At 44.6% G+C, this 12690-nt stretch overlaps 1 protein-coding gene across 1 annotated transcript in view; it reads left to right on the top strand.

Moving 5' to 3' along the window:
- Window positions 1-12690, top strand: part of LOC138259994 (reticulon-3-like) — a 151554-nt gene that overhangs the window by 55975 nt on the left and 82889 nt on the right. The gene's annotated exons all lie outside the window — the stretch shown is intronic.

Below are 12690 nucleotides of genomic sequence, written 5' to 3'. Positions count from 1 at the left end.
TGGCCTGGGGTTGGGAGGGAAACAAAATCTAAACTCTATTTAAATGCAGCATTTCATTGCTGTGCCTTAAGGGTGCTTGTCAGCAAGGTTCTGAGCAGGACCAGTTGTACCAGGAAATTATCCGATTTATTTGATCCACTCAAGCATATATTGCAACTTGACTTTTGCTAAATTTTACTGCTTGTCTCCTAACCAACATCATCCCTTTAATCATTGTTATAAATGCTTGATATGCAAGGCAGTTTTTTCTTAGCCCAGGCTTCTTTTTATGTCATATAAATCTTCCACGGGCAACCAGCGGAACTTCTTCCACTCTACCAAACTACCATTTGCACTGAATTTTTGGAGAGTTGCATGAAATCCGAAGCCCAAGTGCTTCTTTGTAAGTGCTAGTGTTCTGTGGACTGTTGGTATCACTTCAGTAGAGAACTGTGCTGCTTTGACCCTCATGGTTGTTCTTCGTTAAGCTGATGAGACCTAAAGGAGGGTGCATTCGTCTAGTAATCTATCTTCAGTGTCTTTGCTTCCTAGGACGTGCAGCTTTAAGCAAAGTGCGAAGACACGCAAACTGGTGCAGGCATAGTTGAAGTCCAGATGATTGGCGAGTTATAGTTAATGTAGTGGAGTGGGAAGATTGTGTACAGAGGTGTGCTAATTATATGAATTTTAAGGTGGTGCATAAATATAAATGTGAGTTAAAAGTATGACATAAATGCTTCCTTTTTTGTAATTAGAGTGGGGATATGCGAGTGTGTGTGTGTAATATACATATATATGTTCGATGGCATGTGTAGCTGCAGATACACATGCTGTGCACTGTTCCTGCCATCTAGTGTTGGGCTCGGAGTGTTACAAGTTGTTTTTCTTCGAAGAAGTCTTTTCGAGTCACGGGACCAAGTGACTCCTCGCTTTCGGCTCCATTGCGCATGGGCATCAACTCCATCTTAGATTGTTTTCTTTCCGCCATCAGGTTCGGACGTGTTCCTCTTCGCTCCATTATTCGAATCGGGAAAAAGACTATAAATCCTCAAAGCGTCGGTATTGTTTGCGATCGGGAAACATCTTCCATCGACACCGACGAGACACCGTTTCGGTGGCCCTTCGGGGCTTACGCGCCCAGCCGAGGCCTGGTCGGCCCGACCACAGACTTCGTCGAAGCCTAATGGACCGGACCCCTTTCCGTTTCTGCCCGAAGTGCCACGCTAAGTAGCCCTATACAAACCAGAATCGGGTCTGTAATCTGTGTCTGTCACCAGAGCACAGAGAAGATACTTGCGAGTCCTGCAAGTCCTTTCAATCAAAGAAGACCTTGAGGGATCGGAGGGCAAGGCGGATGCAGATAGCGTCAAACTTCGGAACACCTCGACGTTGAAGAGGAGGAGATGGCTATCTCCATCCAGTGATCGGACTCAGACGACTCCGACGGAGACCGACCTCCTACAGCAGGCCAACAAGTGAGTACGCCTGCCCCAACCCCACAGTCAGCCTAAGAAACATAAGGCCTTGGGGACGCCACTGCCTGAAGGCCATGGCTCGACCCATAAAAAACAAAGCGGTGACCAAGCAACACCTTCGGCAGCGAAAAAGGCCAAAATCGTGCCAAAGTCTTTGTACTCGAGCTGAGAAACCGGTGTCGAAAAACCTCGACACCGACTTGTCGAGTCGACTAAACCTCGAAAGAGCTTTTCAGAGCCGAGGCCTTCCATCAGCATGGGCATTTTGGTGCTGAGAAAACCGGCTTTGGAGCCGTAAAAGACCTCGTACACCGAAGAACATGGGCTCTCTAAGCAGCTAAAAGAGGCTCAGATTTGAGGAGGAGCTTCAAATTGAAGAGTTTGATCAAACGCAGGCACGGATACAGATCCATAAGGATACTGGGAAGATCCAAACTGCCCCTCCTCTCAAATTCAAGAGAAAACTGACTTTCCAGGCACAATCGGAGACTGATCAGCCAAGAGCTAACGTGGTCAGGGAAAAATCGCCAACTCGCCATTTTTCGCTAGAACTTTCTCCCCCACATTCGCCACAAAGGACAAGGTCACCTATTGCCACGCCCACTGCACAGTCACCCACACACACTGTGCAGTCGCAAGATGATGTAGACCCCTGGGACCTCTACGATTCCCCCTGTCTCGGACAATAGCCCTGAGTGCTACCCTTCAAAACTCTCCACCGGAGGATAGCACCTCTTACACCCAAGTCTTGGCCAAGGCTGCTGCATTCCATAATGTTAGCATGCATTCAAAGCCATTGGAGGACCACTTCCTCTTTAATACCCTGGCCTCCACGCATGCCTCCTACCAAAGCCTGCCTATGCTCCCAGGCATGCTCAGCAAGTTTTTCAAGAGCCTGTGAAGGGGAGAGCCATCACACCGCGGGTGGAGAAGAAGTACCACCTCCAGATAAAGAGTCGGAAATTTGACGCAGCAGGAAAGAGAGTGGCGTCACAGGCTGCCAACCAGTGGCGTATTGCAAATTCTCAAGCCCTCCTCGCACGTTATGACCGAGCTCATTTGGACGAGATGAGTGACATCATCCAGCATCTCCCCAAGGAATATCAAAAACTGGCTCAACAGGTGGTAGAGGAAGGGCAGGCAATATCGAACAATCAAATTCGTTCGGCATTGGATTCCGCAGACACTCCCGCAAGAACAGTGAACACAGCAGTCACAATTAGATGGCACGCTTGGTTAAGGTCCTCAGGGTTCAAACCTGAGATACAGCAGGCAGTACTGAACATGCCATTTAATCAGCAACAACTGTTTGGGCCACAAGTGGACACAGCCATCGAAAAGATGAAGAAAGACATTGACACAGCCAAAGCCTACTCCTCCCAATATAGAGGGACATTCAGGAAACCGCAATATAGGGGAGGTTTCAGACAACAGCCTTCAGAGGCTTCCACTTCTCAAGCAAAACCCACCTACCAATCCCAATATCAGAGAGGGGGGTTTTGCTTGTCCTTCAGGGGACAATTCCCCAAGGTCAAGGGGAACGCTTCAGCCCACTAAGCAGGCCACTAATAACAAACCGTGACTTGCCTGTCACCCTTCAACACACATCTCAAGTGGGGGGAAGACGTAAAATTTTACCACAAACATTGGTCAGACATAGCCACAGACACATGGGTCCTATCAATTATCCAACATGGTTACTGTATAGAATTCACACATTTTCCTCCAGATATTCCCCCAAGAGCGCACAAACTGTTGGTGCAACATCTAGACATGTTACAAATAGACATGTTACAAATAGAAGTGCAAGCACTATTAACAAAACAAGCCACAGAACTAGTACCTCACCAACAAAAGGGAACAGGGGTTTATTCCCTATATTTCCTTATTCCCAAAAAGGACAAAACACTAAGACCAATTTTAGATCTCAGGACTCTAATCCTATTCATCAAGTCAGAACACTTCCACATTGTCACACTACAAGATGTGGTCCCCTTACTAAAGCACGGAGAATACATGTCAACACTGGATCTAAAAGATGCGTATTTCCATATACCCATCCATCCATCACACAGAAAATACCTCAGGGTTATCATACAGGGGAAACATTACCAATTCAAGGTATTGCCCTTCGGGATAACAACAGCACCCAGAGTATTTACAAAATGCCTTGCTGTAGTAGCAGCCCATATAAGGAGACATCACAAGCACGTATTCCCATATCTCGACGATTGGCTAATAAAAGCCAACACCCAACAACGGTGTCAAAATCACACACAGTAGGTAATAGATACCCTACACAGAGTAGGGTTCTCTATAAATTACCAGAAATCTCACTTACAACCATCCCAACTACAACAATACTTGGGAGCAACACTCAAAGAGCGATTGCCACTCCTGGCCCACAAAGAGTACAATAATTCCAAACCATGGTATCAAATATACAACCATATCAGCAATACACAGTCAGATTTGTCATGAAACTCCTAGGCATGATGGCATCGTGCATCGCAATTGTCCCAAACGCGCGGCTACACATGCAGCCCTTACAGCAGTGCCTTGCAAAACAATGGACGCAGGCACATGGTCAACTCCAAGATCTAATGTTGCTAGACCGCCAAACACACATTTTCGCTTCAATGGTGGAACCCTGTAAATTTAAACAAAGGGCGACCTTTTCAAGACCCTGCGCCTCACGCCATTCTCAACAGTTGCATCAATGATTGGGTGGGCAGCACACCTCAACAATCACAATATACAAGGGCAATGGGACAGTCAAAAAGACAACTACACACAAATCAAGTAGAAATGCTAGCTGTCTTCCTAGCACTAAAAGCATTTCAACCCCTTCTAGTCCACAAACACATTCTTGTCAAAACAGACAATGACAACAATGTACTACCTAAACAAACAGGAGGGAACACACTCATCACAATTATGCCTCCTAGCACAAAAGATTTGGCATTGGGCAATTCACAACAACATTCGCCTAATAGCGCAATATATTCCAGGCATTCACAATCAATTAGCGGACAATCTGTCGATCACCAGCAAACTCACGAGTGGGAAATACATCCCCAGATACTACAAGAATACTTTCACCAGTGGGGGACACCAGACATAGATGTGTTCGCAACAAAACAAAATGCCAAAACTTCGCGTCCAGGTACCCACACCCTCAGTCCATGGGCAATGCTCTATGGATCAATTGGTCAGGGATATTTGCTTACGCTTTTCCCCCTCTCCCACTCATTCCTTTCCTAGTCAACAAACTGAGTCAAAACAAACTCAAACTAATACTCATAGCACCAACTTGGGCATGCCAACCGTGGTACACCACACTGTTGGACCTCTTGGTAGTACCTCACATCAAACTCCCAAACAGACCAGATCTGTTAACACAACACAAACATATCAGACACCCCAATCCAGCAACTCTCAACCTAGCAATCTGGCTCCTGAAGTCTTAGAGTTTGGCTATCTAAATCTTCCAAATGAGTGTATGGAAGTCATTAAACAGGCACAAAAACCTACCACAAGGCATTGCTATGCTAATAAATGGGAAAAGGTTTGTTTTCTACTGCCAAGCAAACGAAATCACACTGTTAGATGCCTCCATACAAGACATTGTGGGTTATTTACTACACCTACAAAAAGCAAATCTTGCTTTTTCTTCCATTAAAATTCATCTCACTGCAATCTCTGCTTACTTGCAGATTCAACACACAAAATCACTATTTAGAATACCAGTTATTAAAGCCTTCATGGAAGGACTAAAGCGGATCATACCGACAAAAACACCACCGGTACCCTCATGGAATCTTAATATTGTACTTACACGACTCATGGGCCCACCCTTTGAACCCATGTGTTCTTGTCAAATCCAATTCTTAGCCACTGGAAATGCTACTTTCCAAGTTATCACCTCACTACGAAGAGTTAGCGTAATACAGGCTTTCACTATTGAGGAACCCTTTATACAAGTACACAAACATAAAGTGGTTCTCCGCACAAATCCAAAATTTCTACCAAAGGTCATTTCACAGTTTCATTTAAACCAAACAGTGGAACTTCCAGTCTTCTTCCCACAGCCAGACTCAGTAGCAGAAAGAGCACTGCATACATTAGACATAAAAAGAGCTCTAATGTACTATACAGACAGAACAAAACCATTTCGGAAAACTAAACAATTGTACGCATTCCAAAAACCCCATGCTGGTAACCCTATATCCAAGCAAGGTATAGCCAGATGGATGGTTAAATGCATACAGACTTGTTACCTACAAGCTAAAAGAGAACTACTCATTACACCAAAGGCACACTCCACTAGAAAGAAAGGGGCAACAATGGCCTTTCTAGGAAACATACCAATGACAGAGATTTGTAAGGCAGCCACTTGGTCCACACCTAAGAGCATTATTTCCAACATCTTCAACTCCTACAGGCTGACCACCGCTTTTGGGAGGATTACTGCTTTGTAGTCTTTGCACAGCATGTGTATCTGCAGCTACACATGCCATCGCACGGAAAGTGTCACTTACCCAGTGTACATCTGTTCGTAGCATGTTCCGCTGCAGATTCACATGCGCCCTCCCACCTCCCCGGGAGCCTGCAGCCGTTTAAGTTGCAATTAGAAAACTGTATATATGTAAATAAACATTCCTTTAGACTAAACTATGTACATACATATCTATTCCATTGCATGGACATCTTTACTATTCTCATTCTACCACTCCTACCTCACCCTATGCGGGAAAACAATCTAAGATGGAGTCGATGCCCATGCGCAATGGAGCCGAAAGGGAGGAGTCACTCTGTCCCGTGACTCGAAAAGACTTCTTTGAAGAAAAACAACTTGTAACACTCCAAGCCCAACACTAGATGGCAGGAACAGTGCACAGCATGTGAATCTGCAGCAGAACATGCCACGAACAGATGTACACTGGGTAAGTGACATTTTCCATATATATATATATATATATATATATATATATATATAGTGGCATGTGCCCCCCGCGCCCCCCCCCCCCCATGATTCTCTCATCTATTCAATGCACTGTTTGCCCCGATTTAAAACCATACGTGTTGAGGGGCGTGATTGACTGTGTTCCTCATAGTGTCCCCTCCCGAAATCAAGCTTTTGTAGGTGTGCTGATCACACTGGTGCTGTGATTTCCCTCATGGTAGACTATTGTGACTCTAGGATAGATAAGGGTTACATTTTATTTTTATTTTTATCGAGTAATCAATTCCTACTTCTTTCCCCCTTTTCTATTTTTTCTGTTTCTTTTATCTGGATCCAGGACTGTTGAGGGAAGCGCCGATCCCCAAAAGTGCCTGTAGTCCTGACCTATAATCACTGTTCTAATTAAAGCAGAAGTGCTTAATTTAGATATGCTACCTTCAGGGTATACTAGAGCCTTTTAGCCCAGATGCCACTAGCTCTAAAGCGACACCAGTTAAAATGTCCCCACCTAGTAAATCATAGGCATGGGGTTCTTTAATCTGTGTTCTGAGAGGAATATGTAATGAACGCAAATTGAAAGGTGCCTCAAGTGGGCAGCAAAGAAGATGGTTACCCCTTCTCAATCCCCCCTCAATACAAATGGGAACAAGTTGAGAGTGAGTAATGCGGAGAAAATGTTTCCATATCGTGTGAGGACGTAAACTACAACTGAAGGAGTGTTGGAGATCACTTAAGTGCGAAAGCCGAAAACAAGTGAATGCATGAATGAAAGTACTTTTAAACTGCAGTGTAAACTAACTTAAAGGTTTGGCTTGGAAAGATGTGTACCTGCGATTTAAAAAAAAAAAAAAAAAAAAAAAAAAAAAGGTGAAACATTATTTTCCGCTTCTACATTTGTAGCACGTGTTGTACAGCCAACTTGGGCTGTAGTTGTATTTTCATTAGAAAAGAAGGGATTTGTTTTGCCTGCACGTGAAGTCCGAATGTGCAGGAGGGGAATTTTGAGGGGAATGCTGACGCCTAGCTTATTAAACGGAGAAGCACTTTCCATTCTTAAACTTGAGTTTAAAAGCAAATGCAATTTATGCATATCCCTGGGGGCAACCCGAGGGGATAGGGAGAGAGTTTGGTAGAGCTTTTAGAGAAAGGTTCACATATGTATATAAAACATGCAAGACAGTGGTTTAAGAGGTAACTAACTAGTGGATAGTTTTTCATTTTTTTGCAAAATTTAAAGGCCTTTTTTTTTATTTTTTATTTTAGTTATGATCTAGACGAAACGTTCATTTTTCTGATTGCTGAATCAGATTGTATAATCATAGAGTTAATATAATCTAGGTGGTAGTTAATTTCAGCCACCAGACGTACTGCTCTTTTGTTTGGGGGGTAGCTTTTGAGTTAAAGCTGTACTGGGGACATGACTTAATCCAGGACACTGCCAATATTTGACTTCATCGGACAATCTCAAAAATTGCTCTCGTAGAGCAGGTCTGAATCTTACTGGAACACTAGTTTTTATCCCAGAGGAATCTAAACTCGTTACATTTTTCAGCTGCAACTACTGTAAATAGAATGTTGCATACCCCACTTCAATTTCCATATCCACATTCTCTGGCCTGACGCACATGCTGCTTTGAGCTGCAGTGTGTAAAAAGGGTCTGGCTTTAGAGTATTCCGTGGATACGTTGTTGGGGAGCAGAGGACCAGTATAGGCTTTCTGTGCAAATGCAATTACTTTTACTTGAAAGATGAGAGCCGTGATGTACATTTACAGCTAGAAATCCTCTGAGGATTTTTAGCATGTTGGATGAAGAGTTTACTCCAGACAGCAGGCGGTGGATAAGAGTAGCAAGTAAAGGTGCTGATGTGAAGGAGAATGTCAGAATGGAGTGTGACAATTGGTGTTGATCTGGCTTCAGGTTGAATGGTGCTGCATCTCTTACTGTTTCAGGCGCCTGCAGTTGCCAGCTCACTAACATATCCACCATTTGGATTACCTCCAGTTCCTCTGTCACCTCATTCACTAAACCCCCACCTTGAGTGATGTCCTAAAAGTCTAGTCATCACTTCACCGTTATTGTGGGACAGATAGGAGTGATACCTGCAGCAGGTGGATTTGTTGGTGCTTTGTCCAGCTCGGAGTTTGAAAGGGAGATGCAGTTTCCCTGTATGAACAGAGGTTGTGCCTGTGTGAAATATTTTGCATACTAGGGGAAGATCTGATGATTGGTGTATTTCACTGCACTTTCAGTGTTACCTCCCTTTTGGCTAGGGGAGGGAGCATTTTCCCTGTTTTATAATAAAAACCATTTTCTAGTATTTAAAAACTTATTCTATTGTCACTTCAGCGAGACGCTGATTTGGCCCGAGTTGTAAGTGAATCATCCAATTAGCTAGGAAAGAGGCTTAGGGTTAAAGGGACTATCAGTACACCATTGGGGTCACTGACTGTATGATGGCAATATGAAGGGGGGTAGGGACGGACCAGCTTAACTTACTTGACAGTAATTGTTCATAGTTGTTACTTAAACAGCCTCGGCAAGTAAAATGTCTCAACTTGATAAATTGTGAAAAACTCCAAGCATTTCTGGAGATCACAAAAAAGTGTGTGATTTCACAAAGATATACAAATCTAGATTCTTAATGTGCACTGTTTGAGTAGTAATGAAAACAATAACCCATTGAAGCCCTGAATTCCCCTGAAGCTGCAACACACATTTTTGATATTTTAGATCTGCATTTGCCAGGATTATTATTTTTTTTTTAAATGTGTAATAACCACCCTTGGTGGCATTATGTACAGGTCTTTAGCCACAGGGTCTCCAGGCTCCCTAATTTAGACAAATCTGTAATTGCTGCTCCTGGTATGCCCATTTGCCTACCGTGACCTTCCTAAATTAGATGTTTAAGCACGTCCTTCCAAACAGTGTGGGATGCGTCATGTAGTATATCTGTGGCGTTTTACTAACAGTAGTGGGCCTCCATTGTGTACCCCCAGTTTGAATTAAGATTATGTACTGTTGTAGCCTTGGGGGACAACAAAGAACTGACGTGGCTACAGGCCATGCTTTATTGTGTAATTTACAGGCCAGCACTTTGACTCCTGGTATAGTGGGATGGTGCTGTGGAGCAGACCGAGAAGAAGTAAACATTATTTAGCTTTTAAGTCTGGATCTCTTGACTGCTAATGTTTGCATCTGTTGGGCGAAGAAATAAGACGTGGGACAAAAGGGATTGTCCAGTTTTATATATGTAGTCTTCTCCACTGCTCCTTGTGTCGGGAGGTCATCAAGAGTTCTAGGCCAGCAAGCAAAACTCCTCATTTGACTGACTACCAGAAATGTCTAAGTCTTAACTAGGGTCCTTGTGAGACATTTAGGACATTTCATTTTCAGTCCTTTTAAATTTTGGCGTTATAAGGGTGTCATCTTTTATAAACGTTGAAGTCCGTTTGTAGCTCCAAATGTAGATACTTTAAAAAAAAATAGCTGGATGCCTGAGACACTGTAAAGCAAAGGATGAGATGTTGAGCACTAAAATGAACTGGCAGCTACCTAAGATGTCCTTGCAGTTGCAGCCAGAACAGCGTCTATGATAACCTTCATCTGCAAGACAGTTTAATATTATGGTATGGTTGACTGTGTCTAAGTCGCATGCAAATCTAAATGCTTCCTACAATATCTTTGTACATTGCCATTCTAAGTTCATCAGTCCTCCCTCCAAAAATGTGTTAGCTACCTTGGCAACAGCTAGTCTGGAGAAGATGCAAGAAGCCTCTACAGTAGTCCTATTGTTTGTTAGTTGGGCATTGTTTTCTTGAAACTTGGCTAGGGCATTGTCAACATGAGTACTCCTCAATTCAGAGTTTGACATGGTTTGTTTCGGCGACTTCTTCAGGATTTAATCTATTTTTCCTGCTCTAGATCTCGCAAAGCAGTTGGAACGTGCTGTGCAACTTTGAACTCAGGAGTCCGTAATAAAGGTGTTTATGGAGGGAGTGTTGGGGAGTAACTAGGTAGTATGTAAAGTGGTGTTCTGAATACAACCATTTTTGTATAGGAATACATATACATATTTAATAATAAATGGCTTGTGGCAATCTCGTTTGTCTTTCTTTCCTGTGATTGCGTTGACAGTCATTGAAGTGCAAGATTTTGATTGTTCCCTCCAGCCATTTAACTGGCTGTGGAGGGGAGCAGGCTTGGCCCCAATTATAAAGGGTTTAATCAATCGTCCGCTTTCTAGGCGGCAAAGAAGAATTTGCTGTCATGTTAACAAAGTGCATGATAATCTATAGCCCAGAAGCATTCATGCTTGGTGATTTTCAATTTGTGGGTCCAACTGGATACAAAACAAGGTTTTAATAGATCATTTCTAGAGGATGGCTGTAGGAGGCTGGCCTGGCTTATAGTGGGTACGTTGTGGTACTTACACCTTTTGCCAGGTCCAGTTATCCATTAGTAGAATAGAGGTGTTCTAGCAGCTTAGGCTGATAGAGGTAGCTATAGCAGAGCATCTTAGGCTGAACTAGGAGACTTGCAAAGCTCCTACTATACCACTTATATCATATAGCACTATATTATAAGAGAAACAATACTCAGAGTTACTAAAAATAAAGGTACTTTATTTTAGTGGCAATATGCCAAAAGTATCTCAGAGGATCTACTCCCTTAGGAGGTAAGTAATATACACAAATTATATGCACACAAACCAAAATCAGGTAAGTAACAGTTAGAAAGTAGTGCAAACAATGTGGAATCACAATAGAATTCAATAGGGAGAAATAGGCCTAGGGCAACACAAACCATATACTCCAAAAGTGGAATGCAAACCACGAATTGACCCCAGGCCTAGTGTAGTGTGTAGAGGGTCACTGGGAGTGTAAGAAAATACAAAGGGTGTTCAATATACCCCATCCCAACACCCTGGAAAGCAGGAGTAAAGTTACCCTATTACCCCAGAAAGACAGTAAAGTCGAGATAGGGGATTCTGCAAGGACAAACAACTGACTGCAAAGCACTGAAGACTGTTTCCTGGACCCGAGGACCTGTAAAGGAAGTGGACCAAGTCCAAGAGTCACGCAAGTGTCTAGGGTGGGGAAGGAGCCCACTAATCCCCGGAACAACGGAAGGTGCCAAGAACTTCTCCTTTGGTCAGAAGATGTCCCACGGCGTGCTGGAGGATGCAGAGTTGTTTCCATGCAAAAAGACCGCAAACAAGCTTGCTTGCAGCAAGAGTCGCGGTTGAGGATTTTGGGTGCTGCTAAGGACCAGGAGCTCGCCCCTTGGAGAGGAGACAGAGGGGGTGCTCAGCAACACAGAGCCACGCAGAAACAGGCCGCACCCGCAGATGCACCTGAACAGGCACTTAGAAGATCTGAGGACCGCGGTCGACTCCGTCACAAAGGAGTCAGACTCAGCGAGTTGGGCAATGCAGGACGGAGTGCTGGGGACCTGGGCTAGGTTGTGCGCAAAGGAAGTCTTGCAAGAGTTCCCAGAAGCCCGAGCAGCTGCAGTTCACGCAGTACACAGGATTACTGTCTGGCATGGGGAGGCAAGGACTTACCTCCACCAAACTTGGACAGAAGGGCCACTGGACTGTCAGGGACATTTGGATCCAGCTCTGTGTTCCAGGGACCACGCTCATCAGGATGAGAGGGGACCCAGAGGACGGTGATGCAGAAGTTTGGTGCCTGCGTTGGCAGGGGGAACATTCTGTCAACCCATGGGAGATTTCTTCTTGGCTTCCAGTGCAGTGTGAAGGCAGACAGCCCTCCGAGCATGCACCACCAGGAGAGTGTGTGTGTGTGTGTGGGGGGGAGAGAGAGAGTGTGTGTGTGTGAGGGGGGGAGAGAGAGAGAGTGTGTGTGTGTGTGAGGGGGGAGAGAGAGAGAGAGTGTGTGTGTGTGTGAGGGGGAGAGAGAGAGAGAGTGTGTGTGTGTGTGAGGGGGGAGAGAGAGAGAGAGTGTGTGTGTGTGTGTGAGGGGGGAGAGAGAGAGAGAGTGTGTGTGTGTGTGTGAGGGGGGAGAGAGAGAGAGTGTGTGTGTGTGAGGGGGGAGAGAGTGTGTGTGTGTGTGAGGGGGGAGAGAGAGTGTGTGTGTGTGAGGGGGGAGAGAGAGTGTGTGTGTGTGAGGGGGGAGAGAGAGAGTGTGTGTGTGTGTGAGGGGGGAGAGAGAGAGAGTGTGTGTGTGTGTGAGGGGGAGAGAGAGAGTGTGTGTGTGTGTGAGGGGGGAGAGAGAGAGTGTGTGTGTGTGTGAGGGGGGAGAGAGAG

The sequence above is a fragment of the Pleurodeles waltl genome, chromosome 9, assembly GCF_031143425.1.
Source record: "Pleurodeles waltl isolate 20211129_DDA chromosome 9, aPleWal1.hap1.20221129, whole genome shotgun sequence".
NCBI lineage: Eukaryota > Metazoa > Chordata > Amphibia > Caudata > Salamandridae > Pleurodeles > Pleurodeles waltl.
Note: the sequence above shows the minus strand (reverse complement) of the source record. Positions and strands in the feature narration are given on the sequence as shown.